Here is a 27233-nt window from a genome sequence, read left to right as displayed (position 1 = left end):
GTCACCGTAACCACACAATGCAATAAATTCCCTCAAGCACTAAGGCCTATGTAGCAGGATGGAGTTCTGCCATTGGTTTTACCTCCTATACTTCCCAGTCTGAGGATTTTGGGGTGGGACTTTCAAATTAATGAGGGGGGCGGGCCTTCCTTGCGCTATATGTATCGGCAGTGGTGGGTTGCTTGCCAAGGCATTTCCTGTTTCTCTTCCGGCGTCTGATCCCTGTATTGGCAGTGTTTAACATTGCTGAAGTTTGTGGCTTGCTCCGTGACGATCGGAAACCGTTGGCTTGTGCTTGGATTGCCGGTGTCGGCTGGTTGGATTCCGGTGTTTGCATCATAGCGAGGGTATGTTAACGCTAGTTGACCTGTTTTATTAATGATCAGATTGGGAGATACTAATATTTCTTTTAATCTGGTGGGTGATAGTAGCAACCGTGCTGCATGGTTGGGTCGTTACTGCTGCTGTACTCTCTGATTTTGACCGCAGTGGGGAACGCTGTGCTACTGTCTCCTGGTAGGTATACAGATTATCTTACTTTTAAAAAATTATATTTTAGTTGAGGGCGGCACGGTGGCGCAGCAGGTTGTGTCGCAGTCACACAGCTCCAGGGGCCTGGAGGTTGTGGGTTCGATTCCCGCTCTGGGTGACTGTCTGTGAGGAGTTGGTGTGTTCTCCCCGTGTCCGCGTGGGTTTCCTCCCACAGTCCAAAAACACACGTTGCAGGTGGATTGGCGACTCGAAAGTGTCCGTAGGTATGAGTGTGTGAGTGAATGTGTGTGTGTCTGTGTTGCCCTGTGAAGGACTGGCGTCCTCTCCAGGGTGTATTCCCGCCTTGTGCCCAATGATTCCAGGTAGGCTCTGGACCCCCCGTGACCCTAAATTGGATAAGCGGTTACAGATAATGGATGGATGGATGGAGTTTAGTTGAATGTATTGTTTAGTGTTTGTGTTTTTTTAGGTTCCTGAGCCTGGGTGGTCCTGGCTTTTGTCCAGTTCCTGCGGTGCTGCTGCTTTGTCTTGGGTTTTGTTTTGTTTCAAATACTACATTGCTTTGTCTTGGGTTTTGTTTTGTTTCAAATACTACATTGCTTTGTCTTGGGTTTTGTTTTGTTTCAAATACTACATTGTTTTGTTTTAGTTTGTTCTGTTTTAAAGACTACATTGTTTCGTTTTAGTTTGTTTTGTTTTCTGTGATTTCTTTTGTATTGTTTTTATTTGAATTCGTTACCAGCAAGCGCTCGGTGTGTGTGTGTGTGTGTGTGTGTGTGTGTTTGATGTGAAGAGTGGTGTTTTTTTGGAGTGAGTTTTGATTTTTCTTTTATTATTTTCTACATTTGTGTTCTCTGCTCTTCTTCTGTCTCTCTCTCTCCTGTTTAGACAGGAGCTGTGGGTCACGGCAGGAGGTTATAGGTTGGTTTGTGGAGTCCCGGTCACTCGTCCTGCAGTGTAGAGCACTGGGTGTGTAACCTGTGTGGTGTGATTACATATGGTGGTGGTATAGGGGACTCCCTCTGGGCTCAGTCTCTGCCGTGGTAAGCCCAGCCCTGTTCTACTACTTGGTCTTGTCTAGTAATTATTTTACTGCTGATAGTTCTCCCAGTCCTGTTGGTTACATGAAACTGTTTTAAAACCTATTGTTAATAAATTTGGAAGTGTTGGAAATACATCTCTGGCCTCTTGGTGTGAACGAACCTGAGTGTCTTTCTCATTTCTTTTTTTCTCTGGGCCTTAACGCCCCCTTTTTTATTTCCTAGGGGTGAAAGTCCCTTAGGTGGCGTAGTCGTGCTACATCACTTTATTGTATATTCCTCCTGAGCACTACCACCTCGCCACATCTTGGCGTAGTCGGCAGGATCACACTTTGAGAGCAAGAGACGTACTTCCTTCCTGTTAATTTTGGGTTTGATAAGTATTTAATATATAGTTTTATTTAAGGCAAAGCAGCAGCATTTGTTGAGGAACTGAGAGGAAAGTGTATAAATATATTGTTTTTTTCTTTCTTGACCTGAGACTTGGTGCAGATTTCCCTAGGTGGGGATGGAGGAGGAGGTGCAGCAGCTTAGGGAACTTGTGTTGCAGCTTAAGGCTGATAATGAGCGGTTACATCAAGAAATGGCCGCTGTTTCCACTGGCTCTAATGCATCTACCCCAGTTGTTTCTGTTGTGGTGAGTGATGTTTTGCCTGCTGTTTCTAGTGCTGTTACTGAGCATCTGGTAGTAGTTCCTCATGATCGGAAGTGCCCATTTTTTAATGGTAAGACTGGGATTGGGATAACGGAATGGGTAGAAGAGATACAGGGTTGTATGCGAGCCCGTCACCTCTCTGGGCAAGATCAGGCGTTCTTTATTTTTGATCATTTAGAAGGAGAGGCTAGAGAGGAGATAAAGTATCGTCCTGGTGTAGAGAGGGGAGACCCTGAAAAAGTTCTAGCCATTTTGAAAGAGCTTTACGGCTGTTCTCAGTCTTATGTTACCTTGCAACAGGCCTTTTTTTCAAGGAAACAGCAGGAAGGAGAAACATTGCAGGAGTACTCATTGGCTTTAATGGCCTTAATGGAGTCTGTAAAGCAACATGCACCTGAGGGGACTATGAATGTAGGGGTTTTACTTCAAGATCAGTTTGTGGAGCATGTTTTGGATGGTGCTCTTCGTAGGGAGTTGAAACAGTTTGTTCGTCAACGGCCTACTGCTACCCTACTGGAGGTACGAGGGGAAGCCATCCGATGGGAGAGGGAAGGGTTGCCTGGCAGTGCAAGGGGACGTAGTTTATCTCTACCATTGGCCTGTGGTTTACAGTATGGCGTACAAGGAAGTGCCTGCCCAGCCCCATTGGGTGTTGTTCAGTCATCAGAATTGGGGGAGTTAAAGGACATGTTGAAACGTCAGCAAGAGCAGCTTAATCAATTAACTCGAACTGTGATTTCGTTACAGACCTCCTCTGGACCTAGTTATTCTCCTCGTCAGGGGCGTGTTATTTGCCGGAGATGTCAACAGCCAGGTCATTTTGCTCGTGACTGTGAGGGGGAGCGTGTTTCCCCTTCTCCTAGGGTCTTGCCTCAGAATCTAGCTAGACCTTCTCGTTCCTGCCAGCAGCCGGAAAACTGAAGCCCGCTGAGCTGCGGAGCCACGGCTCAGAGGGAGTGTCATCAGGCTCAAGGGCAGGTACGGTGGCTAGGCTAATCTCTTCCTGTCCAGTGATTGATGTTTTAATTGGTGGTGTTACTGTTTCTTGTCTTTTAGACACGGGTTCCATGGTGTCTACGGTAACCGAGAGTTTTTTTTCAAAGCAATTTGAACCCTGGGGTTATGAACGTCTCCAGTCTTGTCAATGGCTACAGCTTCGGGCAGCTAATGGGCTTGATATTCCTTACATAGGGTATTTGGAGCTGGATGTCTTGTTGTGTAATAAGGTGATGTCTCACTGTGGGATCCTGGTTGTGAAGGATCCTCCTGGTGCTTTGCCGGCAGTCCCTGGTGTCTTAGGGATGAATGTTATTAGCCGGTGCTATCGGGAGCTTTTCGGTTTATATGGTCCCTCTTTCTTCGATGTGCCTTCAGTGGCACATGCTCCGGGCCCAGTTATTGAGGCCTTGCAACAGTGTCATCGGTCTGCGGCCCAAGTTCCTAGGGACCCGATGGGTGCTGTAAGGGTTCGAGGCCCGGGTGTGGTGCGTATACCTGGTGGTGTGATGAAGGTGGTTATTAGCACTTGTCCGGAGCTATCTGGTGGCTTGTCTGCACTCTTTGAGCCATCAGAGTCTGGGCTGCCCGCTGGTTTGTTGACGTCTCCCTGTCTTGTCCAGGTTGCTCGAGGCACTGTCCATATTCCAATAGTTAATGTAGGGACCACAGAAGTCTTGCTTTATCCCCATACCTGTCTTGGCTTTTTAAGAAGCGCTCAGGTTGTTAGCCTACCGGCTGGGGTTACGGAGGTTAGAGCCGCTGCTGCCATGGTGTCGTCCCAAGTAGTGGATAGCGAAGTGCAGAAGGGGATAGAGGCTTTAGATTTATCGGGTTTGACAGATCTAGAACAGAAGGGGGTTAGATCTCTTTTACAGAGCTATAGCTCAGTTTTTTCTGCTCATGAGAGTGATCTGGGTTGCACCAACCTCATTGCCCATGAGATTCCCTTGCTAGATAATGTCCCAGTTCGGCAGAGGTATAGACGTATTCCTCCATCAGAGTATGAGTTGGTAAAGGCTCATATTGATCAGCTCCTTGAGGCTCAGGTCGTGAGAGAGAGTAGTAGTCCTTACGCGTCCCCTATCGTCCTGGTTAAAAAAAAGGACGGGAGTCTGCGTATGTGTGTGGACTATCGATTGCTTAATAGTAAGACACGCAAAGATGCCTTTCCTTTGCCTCGTATCGAGGAGAGCCTGGATGCCCTTTCAGGAGCCCGCTGGTTTTCTACTTTAGATCTGGCCAGTGGGTATAGTCAAGTTCCAGTGGCCGAACAAGATAAGTCCAAGACAGCTTTTTGTACCCCCTTTGGCTTATTTGAATGGAATCGAATGCCATTTGGGCTTTGTAATGCTCCAAGCACATTTCAGCGGTTAATGCAACGGATGTTTGGAGATCAGCTGTATCAGTCGTTGCTTCTTTATTTGGATGATATTATTGTGTTTTCCTCATCTGTTTCCCAGCATCTGCAACGACTGGAACAGGTTCTCGGGCGTTTGCAAAAAGAGGGTTTAAAAGCCATGTTGAGTAAATGTGTCTTTTTCCAACAAGAAGTTAGGTATTTGGGACATGTTATTTCAAGCAAGGGGGTTTCCACTGACCCTGCTAAGATAGAGGCAGTAGCCCAGTGGCAGCGTCCCCGCAGTGTGTCTGAGCTGCGTTCCTTTCTGGGGTTTGCCAGTTATTATAGGCGCTTTGTAGAGGGTTTTGCTCAGTTGGCAGGCCCTCTGCATAAATTGGTGGCTGCCCTTGTAGGTACGAAGACTAAAAAAGGTTCTGGACAGGCCCTGGGGTCAGCTTGGACCCCACAGTGCGAACAGAGCTTTGCATTCCTAAAGGCAAAGTTGGTATCTGCTCCGGTCTTGGCATATGCCAATTTTTCGCAGCCCTTCATCCTTGAGATTGACGCCAGTCATAGTGGTCTTGGAGCCGTGCTTTCTCAGGAGCATGAGGGTAGTGTTCGGCCAGTGGCTTACGCTAGTCGGGGCCTTCGCCCCTCAGAGCGAAATATGGACAATTATAGTTCTATGAAGTTGAAATTTCTTGCACTTAAGTGGGCAATGACTGAAAAATTTCGCGAATATCTCTTGGGGTATAAATGCGTGGTCTTCACAGACAAAATTCCCCTGAGTTACCTTCAGTCGGCAAAATTGGGAGCCACTGAGCATCGATGGTCGGCACAACTTGCGGCTTTTGATTTCGAAATAAAGTATCGGTCTGGGCGCAGTAATAAGAATGCTGATGCATTGTCCCGCCAGTATCTGTCAGGTCCCCATTTGGCTGAGCATGTTGTTCCAGGTACTTCTGTTCCTACGTCAGTTCAACAGGTCTCACGGGTGGGTCCTGCGGCATTTGTAACTCAGTCAGTGGTCTCTGTTTTTCCAAGTAACTCCTCATTAGACCTTCGGTCCCTGCAAGAGGCAGACCCCCTTCTTGGAGAGATTTTGGGGTTTTGGCGGAGACAAGTTCGGCCCTCTCCGGCGGAGCGACGCCAGGTCTCTAGGCCTGCTATGGCGCTATTGCGCCAGTGGGATCGTTTGGTGGAACGTGATGGGGTGTTATATCGTCGGGTGTTTCGTTCCGATGGGGGGGAAGATAATTTCCAACTTATCCTGCCCACAGTTCTTAAACAGGAGACCTTGCAATGCCTGCATCAGGAACATGGCCACCAGGGAATTGAGCGGACCTCAGAATTGGTGAGGCAGCGTTGTTATTGGCCAGGGATGTTTGAGGACATTAAACAGTGGTGTCAAGCGTGCGAGCGGTGTCAAGTTGCAAAAGATTCTGGGCAGGTACCGCATAGTTTTATGGGACATTTGCTAGCATCAAGGCCAAATGAAATCTTAGCTATTGATTTTACGGTGTTGGAACCTTCTCGAAACGGGTTGGACACTGTGCTTGTGATGATGGATATGTTCAGCAAATATACCGTAGCAGTTCCCACTCGGGATCAGCGAGCTTCGACGGTAGCACAGGTACTGCTGATGGAGTGGTTCATTCTGATCAGGGTAGGAGCTTTGAAAGTGTCCTGATGCAGCAATTATGTCGCCTCTATGGGGTAGAACGGTCTAGGACGACCCCATATCACCCTGCTGGTAATGGGCAGTGTGAGCGCTTTAATAGAACTCTTCATAATCTTTTGCGTACGTTGCCATCTTCCAGAAGCGGGACTGGGCATCAAATTTGCCACAGGTGGTTTTTTGTTATAATACCACCCCCCATCAGGGCACTGGCGAATCTCCCTACTTTTTAATGTTTGGCCAGCAACCTAGGCTTCCCATAGACTTTTTGTTGGGTCGAGTTCTAGAGCCTGTGCCTGGGGAAACCCAGGATTGGGTGGCAGAGCACCAGGCAAGGCTTAAGTTGGCATTTGAGGGAGCTCATGAACGGTTGTTAGCAGCTGCTGGTCGTAGGAAGGAGCGGCATGATCGGCAGGTTCGGGATGCACCCTTACAGGAAGGACAGTCGGTTTACCTCCGGGATCTTAGTACTCGGGGGCGGCATAAGATTCAGGACGTTTGGAGTTCTGTAGTATATCGGGTGGTGAGGGCCCCTTCAGGTGACGGGTCTGTCTATGCTATTGCCCCAGTCAATGACTTAAGTAAGGTCAGGCATGTCCATCGAAGAATGTTAAAAGCTTGTGTTCGGACTGAAGCCTTTCCTTCTCCTCCTAGGAATTCTCAGGTTCCTATTTCAGTGGTTCCTGGGGATAGTTCCTGCGAAGAGGATGACATTTGCCTCTTGGTATCCGAGGGTTTACTACCTCATGAATCTGTTTTAAGTAACTCCAGTCCTACAGTTTCCCTGGGGGGAGTATTGGTAGATCAGCGTCCAGAGGAAATAGCTGCACAGGGAAGTTCTCAGTCTCAGGATTCTTTGTTGCGTTTAGATGGTCAATCATGTTCTGGATTGCCATCTTTGCGACGGACTGCTCGTTCCACAGCTGGTCAGCACTCTAATATTCATCATCTCCCCCGCCCAGCTGGTAGTGTAGATGAGGTGGTAGGTGAACCATTAGGTTTTGTATTGAATGCACAGTCTGCCCTGTTTAGACCTTGGTGTTAGTTTTTTTTCATCTCGTTCATCGTCGGGTCGACGATGCAAAAAGGGGGGGTGGATTGTAGCAGGATGGAGTTCTGCCATTGGTTTTACCTCCTATACTTCCCAGTCTGAGGATTTTGGGGTGGGACTTTCAAATTAATGAGGGGGGCGGGCCTTCCTTGCGCTATATGTATCGGCAGTGGTGGGTTGCTTGCCAAGGCATTTCCTGTTTCTCTTCCGGCGTCTGATCCCTGTATTGGCAGTGTTTAACGTTGCTGAAGTTTGTGGCTTGCTCCATGACGATCGGAAACCGTTGGCTTGTGCTTGGATTGCCGGTGTCGGCTGGTTGGATTCCGGTGTTTGCATCATAGCGAGGGTATGTTAACGCTAGTTGACCTGTTTTATTAATGATCAGATTGGGAGATACTAATATTTCTTTTAATCTGGTGGGTGATAGTAGCAACCGTGCTGCATGGTTGGGTCGTTACTGCTGCTGTACTCTCTGATTTTGACCGCAGTGGGGAACGCTGTGCTACTGTCTCCTGGTAGGTATACAGATTATCTTATTTTTTAAAAATTAGATTTTAGTTGAATGTATTGTTTAGTGTTTGTGTTTTTTTTAGGTTCCTGAGCCTGGGTGGTCCTGGCTTTTGTCCAGTTCCTGCGGTGCTGCTGCTTTGTCTTGGGTTTTGTTTTGTTTCAAATACTACATTGCTTTGTCTTGGGTTTTGTTTTGTTTCAAATACTACATTGTTTTGTTTTGTTTCAAATACTACATTGCTTTGTCTTGGGTTTTGTTTTGTTTCAAATACTACATTGTTTTGTTTTAGTTTGTTCTGATTTAAAGACTACATTGTTTTGTTTTCTGTGATTTCTTTTGTATTGTTTTTATTTGAATTTGTTATCATCGTTACCAGCAAGCGCTCGGGGTGTGTGTGTGTGTGTGTGTGTTTGATGTGAAGAGTGGTGTTTTTTTGGAGTGAGTTTTGATTTTTCTTTTATTATTTTCTACATTTGTGTTCTCTGCTCTTCTTCTGTCTCTCTCTCTCCTGTTTAGACAGGAGCTGTGGGTCATGGCAGGAGGTTATAGGTTGGTTTGTGGAGTCCCGGTCACTCGTCCTGCAGTGTAGAGCACTGGGTGTGTAACCTGTGTGGTGTGATTACATATGGTGGTGGTATAGGGGACTCCCTCTGGGCTCAGTCTCTGCCGTGGTAAGCCCAGCCCTGTTCTACTACTTGGTCTTGTCTAGTAATTATTTTACTGCTGATAGTTCTCCCAGTCCTGTTGGTTACATGAAACTGTTTTAAAACCTATTGTTAATAAATTTGGAAGTGTTGGAAATACGTCTCTGGCCTCTTGGTGTGAACGAACCTGAGTGTCTTTCTCATTTCTTTTTTTCTCTGGGCCTTAACGCCCCCTTTTTTATTTCCTAGGGGTGAAAGTCCCTTAGGTGGCATAGTCGTGCTACATCACTTTATTGTATATTCCTCCTGACCACTACCACCTCGCCACACCTACATAATTTAGTAGGAATTAATCAAGATTAATCAAAACCATTACTCCCTGAATATATTATGTCATTAGTTATTAACCATTACTCATTAGTGTTAATCTGCATTTTCCATCACAAATCCCACTCATCAAAACATGAGTATTTTTGTTATAATAAAATATACAATGTAAATTCATCTATGTTTTTAAAGCTAATCAAAAACTAATTACTCAGTGAAAACCACTGTGTATCATCTCTCAGTACGGCTACTTAAGCAGTGTCTTACATCTTGTTCATCCTCGATCAGCATGAAGGGCTACACTCTGGATGCTCCATCAGCTTTAAGATAAGTCCAAACAAGTTCTTACATCATGTGATTTTCTTGAAACAATCAGTCTGCAAAAGTCAGAGGGGCAGCTGTGGCCTAAAAATAACCGTGGGTGGGTGAGTGAAGGAATATCTTACTTCAGCTGAAAACCTTTTATATCTTTCAAAGAAATCAGCAGGGTTTTTTTCACATCTCCAAACTGAATGTAAACAGTACAACAAAACTGTACTTCCTCATTTGACTCATCATTGGCAGTGAACACACACATAAGCTCTTGCACTAGGGCAGTGTGTATACACACAGAGGGAAGGGCAGCCATGCAAGTGCCTGGGGAGCAGTTGGGGGTTAGGTGCCATGCTCAAGGACACATCAGCCATGGATGTTGAGGGAGGAGACAGTGCTGTTTCTCCACAAGAGAGGATACAGTTAGTAAACACTGTGCAAATAGTGTATGAGTGTATCAGTAATTTTCACATAATTATTTAATGCTTAGACCCATGTGCTATTCAATCATATGTATCATTGTAAATCATCCTTCTTCTAACTACAGTCACAGATGAACATGAAGTTTGATTTGACTGTACATCGTGATGAAGTCTAAAAAATAAATCTGTATCTGAAAAACACTGTACACTGAAATGATGAATATTTGATTACAGAGATAATCCACATCACTTGGTCTAAATCCCAGTTTAAATATGAAATAAATGTTTTATATGGTCTGACTTCAGTTTAGTCAGGTTTCATTTACAATGTTAAAGTGAATATAAGACAATAGGTGTTTTTGAAAAGTGTAGTGAGATGCATTTTCTGCTACAGTTTATAAAAGTTTATTAAAACACAGAATGTAAATTTAAAATTAGTGATTGGTTGGCTGGGATGTGATAATCTTAGTCCTACAAATGACTATTACTAATTAATACTTTTCTAGGTTATACTATACTTTTCTAGGTTCTACATTTCAAAACAAAAGAGATGGTTGTAGACTTCAGAAAAACAAGGGGTGAGCACTCGCCGCTGAACATCGACAACTCTGCTGTGGAGATTGTCAAGAACACCAAATTCCTTGGTGTTCACCTAGCGGATGATCTCACCTGGTTCACTAACACCAGTAACATCAGAAAGAAAGCCCAGCAACGCCTTTACTTTCTGTGAAGGCTGAAGAAAGTTCCTCTCCCACCTCCAATCCTCAGTACTTTTTACAGAGGAGTCATCGAGAGCATCATGACCAGCTGCATCACTGTCTGGTTTAGGAACTGCACTGTGGCAGATCGCAAGTCCCTCCAGCGGATCGTGTGGACAGCTGAGAAAAATATTGTTGTGTCTCTTCCCTCAATCACAGACATTTACACCACTCGCTGCACCCGCAAAGCACTCAGCATTGTGAGAGATCACACACACCCATCACACACACCATCAACCTACTGCCATCTGGAAAAAGGTATCAAAGCATTCCAGCCCTCACATCCAGACTCCATAACAGCTTCTTCCCACATGCTATCAGACTCCTGAACATCTAGAGACTGAGACTGGACTGAAGAAGCGCGCACACACACAACTTCACAAAACACTGGTTAGATGGTCTGAAAATGATATACTGAAAATGAGTGTACTGTTTACACATATCCTGTTTACATAATGGTTACATCCAGTTACCGGTTACAGCAGAAATACACCTTAAATTGCAGTGTCTCTCTCCCTCAGCCCCCTCAGCTTTGCACTAGTTGCACTTTAATGTTGTGTATTGTTTTATGTAGCACCTTGGTCCTGGAGGAACGCTATTTCGTTTCACTGTGTACTGTAAACACCGAATACTGCTGAAACTTCTTGAAATTGAACTTGAACAACACGGTGTACCTCCATTCATCTCAGGCTCAAACAAGAAGCTTTTTTTAAGAGTCTAGTGTCACCTCAACAATTCAGCCACTTCATATATATGCAAATTACATAAAAATAAGACTTTTGGATGGAAACCTGAATAAACTTGCTGCTTCAGAATTGCCCAGACATTTTCAATAGGGTTTGAGTCGGGTGAGGAAGCAACTCACTGCATAATCTGGTCATCAGCAAACTTCTTCTTCTTTAACCATTCACGGGTCTAGTGGGAAGCATGAGATGGAGCACTGTCATACATGAACATGAGTGTTTTCCTTATCTTAGCACCACGACCCTTCCACCAGGGCAAGAACTGCTGCTCCCAGAAGGTGCAGTACCCATCTGAGTTAATTTACACTCTTGCACACGAAAAGGGCAAAAGCTGTGCTTAATTATAAACACCAACAAACTTCACCAAAAAAAAGCCATCTTGACTGAATAAAACAGCAAAGTGAAGTTAGGGAACATATAATATAGGGTCCAATTAGGGATTGATTTAGAGCAGCTGTGTTAATTAAGAAAAGGATCTATTGACATGTAGCCAAAAATACATAATAATTCTGAACACAGTGTAGAGACCCCTCCCTCTCTCCTCTTAACTCTTTATAGTATGTCCCAACAGGACCATACACAGGTGACAGTGTAGTGTCACAGTCACACAGCTCCAGGGACCTGGAGGTTGCGGGTTTGAGTCCTGCTCCGGGTGACTGTCTGTGAGGAGTGCGGTGTGTTCTCCCTGTGTCTGCGTGGGTTTCCTCTGGGTGACTGTCTGTGAGGAGTGTGGTGTGTTCTACCCGTGGGTTTCCTCCAGGAGACTGTCTGTGTGGTGTGTTCTCCCTGTGCCTGTGTGGGTTTCCTCTGGGTGACTGTCTGTGAGGAGTGTGGTGTGTTCTCTCTGTGTCTGCGTGGGTTTCCTCCGGGTGACTGTCTGTGTGGTGTGTTCTCCTCGTGAGTTTCCTCCGGGTGCTCTGGTTTCCTCCCACAGTCAAAAAACAAAAATGTTGGCAGGCTGATTGGTGACTCAAGTGTCCATGGGTGAGAATGTGTGTGTGTGTGTGTGTTGCCCTGTGAAGACTGGCGCCCCCTCCAGGGTGTTTTCCTACCTTGCGCCCAATGATTCTAGATAAGCTCCGTACCAGTGGTGGATGCTGGTCTTTCAAAGAGGGGAAGCTTAATTTCGGCCTTCATCATAAAATGTGTCGGTTTATTTATACGTAAATTCTACCCTCCGTTCCTTTTTAAGAAAATGATCTGTGACCCTGTCGTACAAACAAGGTGTCTTTTCCAGGGACTTGACTATCCATCCATTCATCCATTATCCACCGCTTATCCGGGTCCGGGTCGCGGGGGAAGCAGTCGGAGCAAAGAAACCCAGACCTCCCTCTCCCCAGCCACCGACGCCAGCTCCTCCGGGGGTATACCGAGGCGTTCCCAGGCTAGTCGAGACATATAGTCTCTCCAGCGTGTTCTTGGTCTGCCCCGGGACCTCCTCCACGTTGGACATGCCTGGAACACCTCTCCAGGAAGGCGTCCAGGAGGCATCCGAACCAGATGCCCGAACCACCTCAACTGGCTCCTCTCGACGTGGAGGAGCAGCGGCTCCACTCCGAGTCTCTCCCGGATGTCCGAGCTCCTAACCCTGTCTCTAAGGGAGAGTCCAGACATCCTGCGGAGAAAACTCATTTCAGCTGCTTGTACCCGCGATCTCGTTCTTTCGGTCACTACCCAAAGCTCGTGACCATAGGTGAGGGTTGGGACGTAGATTGACCGGTAAATCGAGAGCTTTGCTTTTCTGCTCAGCTCTTTCTTCACCACAACGGACCGGTACAGAGCCCGCATTACTGCTGACGCTGCACCGATCCGCCTGTCAATCTCACGCTCCATCTTTCCCTCACTCGTGAACAAGACCCCGAGGTATTTAAACTCCTCCACTTGAGGCAGGATCTCACTTCCAACCTGGAGAGAGCACTCCACCCTTTTCCGACTGAGTACCATGGACTCGGACTTGGAGGTACTGATCCTCATCCCTACCGCTTCACACTCGGCTGCAAACTGGTCCAGCAAGAGAGGTCCCGGCTCGATGAAGCCAACAAGACCACATCATCTGCAAAAAGCAGACATGGGATCCTGAGACCACCAAACCGGACACCCTCCACCACTTGGCTACACCGAGGAATTCTGTCCATAAAAATTGTGAACAGAACCGGTGACAACGGGCAGCCCTGACGGAGTCCAACTCCGACTGGAAACCAGTCGGACTTACTGCCAGCCATACGAACCAGACTCCTGCTCTGTTTGTACATGGACTGGATAGCTCGTAACAAAGAGCCCAGTACCCCATACTCCCTGAGCACCCCCCACAGAATACCCCGAGGGACACGGTCGAATGCCTTCTCCAGATCCACAAAACACATGTAGACTGGTTGAGCAAACTCCCATGCACCCTCCAGGATCCTAGCGAGGGTAAAGAGCTGGTCCTGTGTTCCACGACTGGGGCGGAATCCGCATTGTTCCTCCTGGATCCGAGGTTCAACTATCGGTCGGACTCTCTTCTCCAGTACCCCTGCATAGACCTTACCGGGGAGGCTGAGGAGTGTGATCCCCCTATAGTTGGAACACACCCTCCGATCCCCCTTTTTAAAAAGGGGAACCACCACCCCAGTCTGCCAGTCCAGAGGCACTGCCCCCGATGTCCACGCGATGTTGCAAAGACGTGTCAACCAGGACAGCCCCACAACATCCAGAGCCTTGAGGAACCCGGGGTGAACCTCATTCACCCCCGGGGCCCTACCGCCAAGGAGTTTCCCTACCACCTTGGCCACTTCAGCCCCAGTGATAGACGAGCCCCCCCCGGGGTCCCCAAGCTCTGCTTCCTCTGCGGAAGACGTGCTGGTGGGATTGAGAAGATCCTCGAAGTATTCCTTCCACCGTCTGGTGACGTCCCCAATCGAGGTCAACAGTTCCCCACCCCCACCATATACAGTGTTGGTGGAAAACTGCTTTCCCCTCCTGAGTCGCCTGACGGTTTGCCAGAAACTTCTCGGAGCCGACCGAAAGTCGTTTTCCATGTTCTCACCGAACTCCTCCCACACCCGAGTTTTCGCCTTAGCGACTGCCGAGGCTGCGAGCCGCTTGGCTCCTCGGTACCTGTCGGCTGCCTCCGGAGTCCCCTGAGCCAACCATGCTCGATAGGACTCTTTCTTCAGCTTGACAGCCCCCCTCACCCGGGGTGTCCACCACCGAGTGCGGGGATTGCCACCCCGACAGGCACCGACAACCTTGCAGCCACAGCTCCGTTCAGCCGCCTCAACAATGGAGGTCCGGAACATGGCCCACTCGGACTCAATGTCACCAGCCTCCCCCGGGATGCAGTCGAAGCTCTGCCGGATGTGGGAGTTGAAGATCTTTCTGACAGGTTCCTCTGCCAAACGTTCCCAGCAAACCCTCAACACACGTTTGGGCCTGCCAGGTCTGTCCGGCATCCTCCCCCGCCATCTGATCCAACACACCACAAGGTGGTGATCAGTTGACAGCTCAGCGCCTCTCTTCACCCGAGTGTCCAGAACATATGGCCGCAGGTCAGATGATACAATTATAAAATCGATCATCGAAATGCGGCCTAGGGTGTCCTGATGCCAGGTGTACTTGTGGACACCCTTATGTTCGAACATGGTGTTCGTAATGGACAAACTGTGACGAGCACAGAAATCCAATAACTGAACACCACTCGGGTTCAGATCAGCGGGGCCGTTCCTCCCAATCACGCCCCTTCAGGTCTCACTGTCATTACCCACGTGAGCGTTGAAGTCCCCCAGCAGAACAATGGAGTCCCCAGAAAGAGTGTTCTCCAGCACTCCCTCTAGGGTCCCCAAGAAGGCATGGTACTCTGAACTGCTGTTCGGTGCATAAGCACAAACAACAGTCAGAGCCCTTTCCCCAACCCGAAGACGCAGGGAAATTACCCTCTCGTCCACTGGGGTAAACCCCAATGTACAGGCGCTAAGCCGGGGGGCTATGAGTAAGCCCACACCTGCCTTACGCCTCTCACCCTGGGCAACTCCAGAGTGAAAGAGCATCCAGCCCCTCTCGAGGAGATTGGTTCCAGAGCCCATACTGTGTGTCGAGGTGAGCCCAACTATATCTAGTCGGTACCTCTCAACCTCGCGCACCAGCTCAGGCTCTTTTCCCACCAGAGAGATTACGTTCCATGTTCCAAAAGCCAGTTTCAGTAACCGAGGATCGGAACGCCAGGGCCCCCGACCCCGACCACCACCCGATCCACAATGCACCAGACCCGGATTACTACCTCTCCCACAGGTGGTGGGCCCATGGGAGAGTGGACCCATGTATCCCCTTCGGGCTAAGCCCGGCCGGACTCGTGAAAGTCCAGCCACCAGGCGCTCGCCAAGGAGCCCCTCCCCCAGGCCTGGCTCCAGGGTGAGGCCCCGGTAACCCTGCTCCGGGCAAGGGAGGCTGTGTCCTCGTTGTCTTTTTCATCTGTGTCTTTATGGATCACTCTTTGTCTGGCCCATCACCTAGGACCAATTTGCCTTGGGAGACCCTACCAGGGGCTATTGCCCCCGACAACATAGCTCCTAGGCTCGCGCAGGCACGCAAACCCCTCCACCACGTTAAGGTGGTGATCCAAGGAGGAGCTTGACTAGTGTCCTCTCAATGGCCAGCAGAGCTAGGCTGCTTAAACGGCCTTGACCCATGTGAAGTGTGTCCGCTTGTGCTCCCACGGATCTTTACACCAAAGGATCGCTGATTCGCTCATTTCGCTGTCAATCAAAAAGGGATTCAGCCTCAGACAGATCATCCAATCATCATGCAGAAGCTGAGCGTCTGGGCCAGCCGAGGCCAGCCCACTGCCCCATAGACCCCCAGAGACGCTGAGCATCCGATGGGCGGGACAAAGCCCAGCATTTATCCAATGACGAATCTCGTTTCGCTGCACTTCGCTGCTTCGCTATTGAACTCTGTGGCTGCTCAGCGTCCACACTGTTTAAATCACTGAAACTGCATTAATGATTGAGAGGAAAGCCGCGTTTTTACCAGTAATAAGAAGCTGATCCTGAACAAAAGTTGAGCGCGTTGTAGTGCATATTTATTCAATGACATGTACACACAACAGTATATATTGGATCACTTATTTTTTTACATTTGAGGGGAAGCTGAGCTTCCTTTGCAGTCTTAGAGCAATCGCCACTGCTCCGTACATACCGTGACCCTGTAGCAGTTACAGACAATGGATGACTGAAAAACACCGTACATTGAAAGGATGAAAATTTGAATCCAGGGATAATCCACATCCTTTTAGTGTGCATCTGTCACATATCAGGTCTGACCTCAGTTGTTTAGTCAGGTTTCATATCTAATGTTAAAGTGAATATAAGGTGACTCTAGCTGTTTTTATAAAGTGTAGTGAAATGTGTTTACTGCTACAGTTTATTAAAGCTCATTAAAATTAGGAATGTCAACTTCATGTGGCAGCATTCAGATTTAAAACGAGTGATTGTCTGGCATCACTCTAAATCTAAGAGGAATAGTTTCTGGGTTAAACAGTCTTTGTAAAATATCACTAACAGAGCACCACCAATAAATAAACACATACTCTGCCGTTATACATAGAAGCTACAAGTACCCAGATTGAATTTTGATCTGACTGTACATCATGATGATGTTTATGAAGAGAACAAACACCATCCAAACACAATCCAATGTAGAAATGTAGTCATAGAAATAAATGTTTCACGTGGTCGAACTTCAGTTGATTAGTCAGGTTTCATATACAAAGTTAAAGAGCCCCCTCCCTCTCTCCTCCTGACTCTTATAACACACCCCTGTTCTCTCCTTTATCTGCTCCTCCAGCTGCTCACCTCTTCATTCAGCACAGAGAGTCATCACACACTGACAAGATGCTGCCAGCACTCTGCACTCTCTTCACTGCTCTCTCATGTAAGATTTCACAACACTGGAGCTCCTCAGCATTTACCTCCATCTAATGTGAGCATAAACTAATGTAACATGGATGCTGCTTTTATTGCAGGTGTCAGTGGTGTGACTGTGGTGACCCAGAAGCCCCCTGTTCTCACAGCCACTAAAGGAGAGAAGACCACTCTGCACTGTAATCTGGGGTCTGTTAATAATTATGGAGCTCTGTGGTATAAACAGGTTCCAGGAGGAGCTCCACAGCATGTTTTAAGTAATTATCACGGCTGGAGCACTCCTGACTATGGATCTGGCTTCTCGTCTCCTAAATTCACATCAACACACTCGTCTCAGTCTGATTACACTTTGATTATTCATACAGTGGAGGTAGGAGACTCTGCAGGGTATTACTGTCTCACACATGACACATCTGTTAGTGAGTGGGTATCACAGTGATTCACACCATGACAAAAACCTCCTCACTGCTCACATTCACTTCTGCTTTCACACAGCTGTAGATGTAAAATATCCTCAATAAGAGCTTACAATACTGAAATGTTGGAGGGAAGTTTAACATTTAAAAGTTCCCTAAATTTATTATAAAATATTTCGTTTTAAAATGCAGGCAACAAAAAAAAAACATTAAAAAAATGCTGAATGAAAATGTTAAATTAAAATGAAAATGCTTCTATAATGCTCTTTTAACAAATCAAAATATTATCACTAAATGAAAATCATTGGATGTCATCTATCAATATGACTACTTCTGCAGTGTCTTACATCTTCTTCCACTACAATGACCATAAATGGCTGCTCTGTCAGGCTGAAGATAAGCTTAAACAATTCTTACCTCATGCATTTTTTTTGCAATAATTCAAGAATAAAGTCTAGTGTGGAAAATTCCACTTCTTTCTACACAGAAGATTAGGGTTTGATTCCTTCCTGTGTGTTGTCTAAATGACAATAAAATTCACTTTGACTTTTACCTGACTTCCTTGGGTAAGAATAGCAATCTACACCAATAAGAGTCATAGGGCAGGACTCCTAAAAATACATCGCATTACATCAGCGTAACATGATCAGCATACACTGATCTGCTACTGGGAAGCACAGTGGTGCAGCAGGTAGTGTCTGTGTCACACAACCTTCCTGGAGGTTGTGGGTTTGAGTCCCGTTCCAGGTAACTCTCTGTGAGTAGTTTGGTGTGTTCCCCCCCTGTTTGCACGGGTGCTCCAGTTTCCTCCCACGGTCCAAAAACACTTGTTGGTAGGTGGAGTGTGTGTCACCCTGTGAAGGACTGGTGCCCCCTCCAGGGTGTGTTCCTGCTTTAAGTGGTTTCAGACAATGAATGAATGAATGAATGAATCATCTCCCACAATGAAAATAACCTGAGAAAACACATTCCATCCATCCACCCATCCATCTGTTCTCCACCGCTTATCCGGGTCCAGGTCACAGGGGAAGCAGTCCAAGTAAATAAACCCAGACCTCCCTCTCCCCAGCCACTGCTTCCATCTCCACCGGGGGTATACAGAGGCGTTCCCAGGCCAGTCGAGGCATGTAGTCTCTCCAGCATGTTCTTGGTCTGCCCCGGGGCGGTGGTGCGTGTGATGAAATTTGTTTATTGAAATGATTCATAATCAATAAAGATATTCCTAATCAGCAATGACCATGTATGCTTGTGTAACTGAAATTGTTTCATTCGTAATTCTTTGTGTGAAACAGCAGACGTGTGTGTGTGTGTGTGTTTCAAATAACAGCATATCAACATTTTTCCAATCAACTGCTTCTGTCTCCAGACCACAGAGGGGAGACAACCAAGACCAACTGAATAGAGGGGGTGCACAGAATGCATTGTGAAAGGTGAAAGATATGCAAAAGAGAGTTAAACAAATGGTAAAATGGCTCTGAGTCATACTGAGAACAGGGTGCATTAGAATGCGATTGATGTGCAAAGAAAGCAAATGGAATGTGAACAATGGTAACTTGGTTCGTAGCCATATAAGCTAAAGAAATGAGAGCTATTCAGATTCAGATTCAATTTATTTGTCACATACAAAGTTATACAAGTACAACATTGCAGCAAAATTACATTCCGTCTGTCCACTCACCCAAACAGGGTTTAGGTGTGCGCAACAGGCAGGTGCCCATGACATCTTACAGTTAGACAAAACAGCTGGATTACAACAGAGAATTGGTGGTAAAAGGAAGCACAGTGTGTGATCTTGAAAAAAACAACACCTATAGCGCACAAGTAATACACACAGATAGTTTAAAAAAAAATAAAAAATCAGATGCTAATCAGAGGTAGAGCGCCACAGGTATAAAGAGGCAGTTTATTAAGCGGGTCAGAGAGAGAGGAAACTGTGCTACGCGTAGCATTCTCTCTCTATTAAATAAATTGTTGTTTTACTTGATTCCGACTCAGAGACTCAGCTTTCTTATTTCTGTCATAATTTTCCACCACGTGCGTCTTTTATAGTGGAACCGTTTGTTTGAGAAGAAAAACAAAAGACTCTCCTTTGTAGAGAGAGTGAACGCCTAGCATACCGGATGGAGACACTTTGGGTTTTTTTTTACCCAGTTATTGACACCGGGGTTTTATAAACATATTAGACAAGTTTCGAGCTGAGAGTTAGCAAATCTTCTAAAAATATTCTAAAAAACAATCATGAACAAGTTTTAGGAGTCTTGAGGTGAAAAAGTAAGCCACACACTGCTTCATGTTGATTTTCTCAAGGTCTCATTTTCACCCTCAGGAAGGCCTATAGTCTCAACCTCTGGAGACTTGGGCCCTTCCTACATTTGTCAACGTGTGTTTTTGGACAGTGGGAAGAAAACGGAGTACCCGGAAAAAACCAAACTCCTCACAGTCACCCGGAGCGGGAGTTGTACCCACAAGCCCCTACAGACCCCTGGAGTTGTGTGACTGTGACATGACCTGCTGCACCACCGTGCCGCCCAAAAATAATTCAGATAGTGCTTTTAATAAAGCGTTCAGATTAACTGACAACTGTCTGTGAGGAGTTTGGTGTGTTCTTCCCGTGTCCACGTGGGTTTCCTCCCACAGGCCAAAAACACACATTGGTAGGTGGATTGGTGACTCAAAAGTGTCTTTAGGTATGAGTTTGTGTGTGTTGCCCTGTAAAGGACTGGTGCTGCCTCCAGTGTGTATTCCTGCCTTGCGTCCAATAATTCCAGGTAGGCTCTGGACAAACCGCAACCCTGAACTTTATAAGCGGTTACAGATAATGAATTCACCAATCTACCTACCAACTTGTGTTTTTGGACAGTGGGAAGAAAATGACTCCTCCTTGGATCACCACCTTAACGTGGTGGAGAGGTTTGCGTGCCTGCCTGAGCCTAGGAGTTATGTTGTCGGGAGCAATGGCCCCTGGTAGGGTCTCTCAAGGCAAATTGGTCCTAGGTGATGGGCCAGACAAAGAGTGATCCATAAAGACAAGGATGAAGTTAAGAACATGGACACAGTCTCCCTTGCGCGGAGTAGGGTTACCGGGGCCTCACCCTGGAGCCAGGCCTGGGGGAGGGGTTCCTTGGCGAGCACCTGGTGGCCGGACTTTCACCCATGGGGTCCGGCCGGGCTAAGCCCGAAGGAGTTACATGGGTCCACTTTCCCATGGGCCCACCACCTGTGGGAGAGGTAGTACTGGTACTGGTACTGGTAGATGAGCAGGTAGATCTGGTGCATTGTGGATCAGGTGGCAGCCGGGTCGGGGGCCCTGGCATTCTGATCCTCAGTTACTGAAACTGGCTTTTGGAATATGGAACGTAACCTCTCTGGGGGGAAAAGAGCCTGAGCTGGTGCGTGAAGTTGAGAGGTACCGGCTAGATATAGTTGGGCTCACCTCACCACACAGTATGGGCTCTGGAACCATCTCCTTGAGAGGGGCTGGATGCTCTTTCACACTGGAGTTGCCCAGGGTGAGAGGCGTAAGGTAGGAGTGGGCTTACTCATAGCCCTACCGGCTTAGCACCTGTACGTTAGGGTTTGCCCCAGTGGACGAGAGGGTAATTTCCCTGCGCCTTCGGGTTGGGGAAAGGGCTCTGACTGTTGTTTGTGCTTATGCACCGAACAGCAGTTCAGAGTACCATGCCTTCTTGGGGACCCTAGAGGGGGTGCTGGAGAACACCCCATTCTTGGGACTCCATTGTTCTGCTGGGGGACTTCAACGCTCACGTGGGTAATGACAGTGAGACCTGGAGGGGTGTGATTGGGAGGAATGGCCCCGCTGATCTGAACCCGAGTGGTGTTCAGTTATTGGATTTCTGTGCTCGTCACAGTTTGTCCATTACGAACACCATGTTCGAGCATAAGGGTGTCCACAAGTACACCTGGCATCAGGATACCCTAGGCCGCATTTCGATGATCGACTTTATAGTCGTATCATCGGACCTGCGGCCCTGCGGCCATATGTTCTGGACACTCGGGTGAAGAGAGGCACTGAGCTGTCAACTGATCACCACCTTGTGGTCAGTTGGATCAGATGGCGGGGGAGGATGCCGGACAGACCTGGCAGGCCCAAATGCGTGCTGAGGGTTTGCTGGGAAGGTTTGGCAGAGGAACCTGTCAGAAAGATCTTCAACTCCCACATCTGGCAGAGCTTCGACTGCATCTCGGGGGAAGCTGGTGACATTGAGTCCGAGTGGGCCATGTTCCGGACCTCCATTGTTGAGGCGGCTGAACGGAGCTGTGGCTGCAAGGTTGTCGGTGCCTGTCAGGGTGGCAATCCCCGCACTCGGGTGAGGGGGGCTGTCAAGCTGAAGAAAGAGTCCTATCAAGCCTGGTTAGCTCGGGGGACTCTGGAGGCAGCCGACAGGTACTTAAGAGCCAAGCGGCTTGTGGCTTCGGCTGTCGCTGAGGCAAAAACTCGGGTGTGGTGGGAGGAAAACAACCTCCGGTCGGCTCCGAGACGTCCAGTCCCTGTATAAACAGAGCAAGATTTCACAACACTGGAGCTCCTCAGCATTTACCTCCATCTAATGTGAGCATCAACTAATGTAACATGGATGCTGCTTTTATTGCAGGTGTCAGTGGTGTGACTGTGGTGACCCAGAAGCCCCCTGTTCTCACAGCCACTAAAGGAGAGAACTCTAAAAGGAGACCACGCTACACTGTAACCTGGGGTCTGTTACCGAATATTCTGCTCGTTGGTATAAACAGGTCCCAAGAGGATTTCCACAGTTTGTATTAAGTAATTATCATGATGGGAGCTCTCCTAAGTATGGATCTGGCTTCTCGTCTCCTAAATTCACATCAACAAACTCATCTAAGACAGATTACACTTTGATTATTGATGAAGTGGACGTAGGAGACTCTGCAGTGTATTACTGTAATACATGGGACGGCTCTGCTCAAGAACACGTATCACAGTGATTCACACAATGACAAAAACCTCCTCACTGCTCACATTCACTTCTGCTTTCACACAGCTGTAGATGCACAGTATCATCCACAGGACCCTACTATACCCTAGTGGGTACTGAACAGCAGTTACTCTAATGTAAGGAGCATTTTAATAGCTGGGACAAGATGTTTGTGTGTATTTGAAGTTAATGACAGTACTAAACTAAGTAACTTAACTAAGAGTATTAATGGGGTGTCTTGATAAGCTGGATTTGTCTATGTTACAATGTAATTTATATTATTTAATAATAAATATGGTGTTATTCAATAACGTATGACAAAAATATGTAAAAATATAAGATACATTGCCAGATTAAGAGTAGAAAGTTGGTCAATGTGTAGACCAACTGAAGACTTCAAAATTGACATGAAGACATGTTAATATTCACTACATCCAGTACATTCAGTGTAATCATACATAAGTATGTATATTATGACAGTATGATCATATACTATTTACCTCACCGTTAACTCATTTTATGGGAAAAGGCGGTGTAGTACATGAATGAGTAATTAGATGAGAGAGATAGGGGAGATCCCTGCAATTTCTTGGCCTTTGTGATTAAATCACTTTCATGTTTCACTTGTCCACAAAGAAAAGCCAGGTGTAAACACCCCAAAGAACATTTTGATCCAATAATGATCTGATTACTCAATGCGTTTTCTGTGTCTGAATAGAGTTATGCAAGTGTGAATGTGTCGGTTGAGAGGAGGGCAACGCAGGTGTGTTGTTTTTCTGGAAATAAATGGCTGTACTTTTTGAGTTTTATAAAGAATCATGTCATGTCAGAAATGCAACCGCTTCCAAAAATTTGACAAAGGATGATTAGAGAGAGTGATTGAGAGTCACTGTTATTATTCGCTTGTATGTGTCTTGTCCTTCCCAAATCAGTTAAAAAATGGAATTGCAATGTATTTTTGTTTGTATATTGCTTTTTGTGTGGTTGCTATTCATTGGTCATTATAGTTTTTTATAGATTTGTAGAACTGAAGGTTGTGGAAGGCCTGTATTTTAATGGAAATTATCAAATCTATTTAAAAACCAGTGTGTGTATCACTTCAGCAAAAGAAACATTTTTCTTTAAACAGTTGTTCGGACAGGCTTTCTCTCTCTCTCTCTCTCTCTCTCTCTCTCTCTCTCTCTCTCTCTCTTTCTCAACACAGAGGGAACATGCTACAAAATTAAACAATCAAGTAGCAAATGAGTTTTTGTGGTAATTCAAAGAGTGAATAAAAACTTAGCAAATTAATTTTGTCTTTTTTTTTTCCTCCAACAAACCTTACAAAATTCCACATTAAAAAATGCAGAGCACTTGAACGTAAACAAACCCAAGAGACCTGCAGTTCTCCATAATTGTAGACATTGTCTTTAATACGGTGAAATATCTTGGGAGATAGATGTCATAAAATCTGAAATATATGTGATATATATATATATATATATGAAAAAAAGGAAAATGTTTTACTTAGGTACAAATAAGGTAAGTAGTAACATAAATTTTGCTTTTACAAGAATGACGTGTAGTGGAGAGTGTCCTCCCCCTCCCCTCCTGATTCTTAAAGCTCTCTCTCCTTTATCTGTCCTCCAGCTGCTCCTCTCTTCACTCAGCACAGAGTCATCACACACTGACAAGATGCTGCCAGCACTCTGCACTCTCTTCACTGCTCTCTCATGTAAGATTTCACAACACTGGAGCTCCTCAGCATTTACCTCCATCTAATGTGAGCATCAACTAATGTAACATGGATGCTGCTTTTATTGCAGGTGTCAGTGGTGTGACTGTGGTGTCCCAGAAGCCCCCTGTTCTCACAGCCACTAAAGGAGAGAAGACCACTCTGCACTGTAATCTGGGGACTGTTACCAATGATCAAGTTCGTTGGTATAAACAGGTTCCAGGAGGAGTTCCAGGAGGAGTTTGTATTACGTAATTATCACAGCTATAGCTCTCCTTCATATGGATCTGGCTTCTCGTCTCCTAAATTCACATCAACACACTCGTCTAAGACAGATTACACTTTGATTATTGATACAGTGGAGGTAGAAGACTCTGCAGTGTATTACTGTAACACATGGGATAGCTCTGTTAGTGAGTACGTATCACAGTGATTCACACCATGACAAAAACCTTCTCACTGCTCACATTCACTTCTGCTTTCACACAGCTGTAGATGTAAAATATCCTCAATGAGAGCCTACAATACTGAAATGGAGGAGGGAAATTGAACATTTAAAAGTTCCTTAAATTTATTGAAGAAATATTTCAGCATTAAAAGGCACACAGAAATTATGGAAGGAAACGGGGCAAAATGATAAGATAAAAAAAAAACAAGTCTAAAAGTTATAAAAGTTCTACATGAAATTAAATGTCAGAAGTGGAGCAGAATATTAAACTCGCATAAAATCTGCAGATGCAGACACTTTCCATCCTCTTGATTATAGTACTGTCATAAAATGTACATTTAAATCCAACTGATCTAATACATTAATTTATTTGTTATAAAAATTGTATAAATTATGGTCTTTAAAGCAAATCAAAATTTAATTACTCAGTGAAAACCACTGTGTATCATCTCTCAGTACGGCTACTTAAGCAGTGTCTTACATCTTGTTCATCCTCGATCAGCATGAAGGGCTACACTCTGGATGCTCCATCAGCTTTAAGATAAGTCCAAAAGGTTCTTACATCATGTGATTTTCTTGAAACAATCAGTCTGCAAAAGTCAGAGGGGCAGCTGTGGCCTAATAGAGATGCGAGCTTTGGACTGGAAGGTCTTGGATGTGATCTCCACGACTGGAAAAAAATTGGAGGTGGTTGAGTGAAAGAAGATTCTCCCTCAATCCATGACTTTTTCTTGTTTTTGAAATAAATCAGCAGTTTTTCCACACCTCTGAACTAAAGAAAAAAACATGCTTTCCTTGTCATTGTGCAGCACTATAACCAAACTGTGCTTCCTCATTTAACCTCTCAGTGGCAGTGAACACACACACACACTAGTGCACTAGGGCAATGAGTACACGTACACACACACACACACACAGGGAAAGCCACCCATCCCAGTGCCTGGGGAGCAGTTGTGGGTTAGGTGCCTTGCTCAAGGATACATCAGCCATGAGTGTTGAGTAGTGATGTGTCGGTCGCGAACGAACCGGTTCAAAGAGCCGGCTCTTGTAAGTGAACGATGAGAGCCGGTTCCCGTCTAAGACCGAGCCATTTTTTTCTAAGGCTTGTCATTCAAACAATCAGAGAACAACAATCAAAGCTGAGACACTTGGTTTTTCTGAATGCCAATCTGCCTTCTAGGGCTGCAACAACTAATCGATTAAAATCGAGTGTTGAAATAGATTGCAACTAATTTAATAATCGATTAGTTGGGTTTAAGTTATTATACACATAGGTACAGTTGCTACACGTGACGAACTCTGGAAGAAGGGTTCATCTGCGGTCACAGCAGAGGATAATGTTAGCACAAGCAGAGAGAAAAATGTACGACCCAAGTCATCAAAAGTATGGGAACACTTTACATTAACGCTTTCAAGGAACAGCGTTAGGTGCAACATGTGCACAGCTGATCTCGCATGGCACAGCAGCACAACATCACATCACTGCATGAGCACCGGAAAAGGAAGCCTGTTGGTGCTGTGTGTGAAAGAGATTAAGTATAGTAAGTTAATTCTACTTTTTCTCTCACTCAATGTTACTAGAGCCTGCTAGAGTAGTTAAAAAACATTTGTTTTCTTAGTACATTGATATTACACTCGCGTTTAGCGAACAAGCCTTAGCATCCCCCCGAGTTTTCTCTTCCACCTTAAATGTGTCAGCTCGAGCAGCAGTTCCAAAACAAACCGTAGTTTTACTCAAGCTAATGTTAGTGACGATTGTTTTTCTCTCACTCTGTCACTAGAGCCTGCTAGAGTAGTTAAAACAAGATGTCTCATTTTTAGTAAATTTATATCACTCTTGTATTTAGCGAGTTTTCCGTTCCACATTAAATGTGGCGGCAGTTACATTCAGAGTTTAAAAAAATCAATCCAAATTTTTTTAAAATAATATATTTAAAGCCTTTTTCAAGGTCTTTTCTGACTGGCATTGTGTGTTAGTGTTTGAGTATCACAGCCAAGTGTATATTACATTACATACACTGTTAAATATTGATAAAAATAAAATTAATGTAACGGTTGGGTTAATTCTTCATGTAAACGCTAATTTTTAATAATGGTAGGTTGTGTGTTCCTTATACAATTACAACATTAGTTCTCTAAAATCTTAAATATCTTAACGATATCTGATCATATGTGTTAGATGAAATTCCCTTTTATTCTCAGCACATGGCAGCATCACCCAATATCCATTTATGTAATTTCAATTTGCCTGCATTTTAGATCAGTAGTTAACTTAAAAAAGATGTATGTTCATATCTACACTTTCTCTCTCACCTCAGATAAAAACAGTTTTGAAGAAGATCTTCACACTACAGCAAGCAGCTGTTCTCACTGATGGTATCCTGAATATGTTAGTAACAGACAGGAAACCAAATTTGGCTTGTCTTCCTTTTTATCCGATTAATAATCGATTAATCGAAAAAATAATTGACAGATTAATCGATTATCAAAATAATCATTAGTTGCAGCCCTACTGCCTTCCAAAAAATAGTAGAAGAAAATGTTAAATCAGTTAAATGTTTGTTGACAGTTGTGGTTGTTTTAATCACTACCGTTGAATGCTGCTGTTTTGCACTTTGCAGAGTATTTGTTTATTTTATTACCCAGAAATGGATGATTATTTAATTTAATAAGCTATTTTGTAATACCTACCTTTTGGGTTCCATTGGCTATATTTCAGAGTTTACAAGTGATTTTTTATTAAGGTGTTTAAATAAAAATCCAGTTATTTATACAATTGAATGTGTGAGTGCAATCAGTGAGTTATTACAAGACAGCCATAAAACAATTGGCCAT

The sequence above is a fragment of the Hoplias malabaricus genome, chromosome 13 (assembly GCF_029633855.1).
Source record: "Hoplias malabaricus isolate fHopMal1 chromosome 13, fHopMal1.hap1, whole genome shotgun sequence".
NCBI lineage: Eukaryota > Metazoa > Chordata > Actinopteri > Characiformes > Erythrinidae > Hoplias > Hoplias malabaricus.
Note: the sequence above shows the minus strand (reverse complement) of the source record.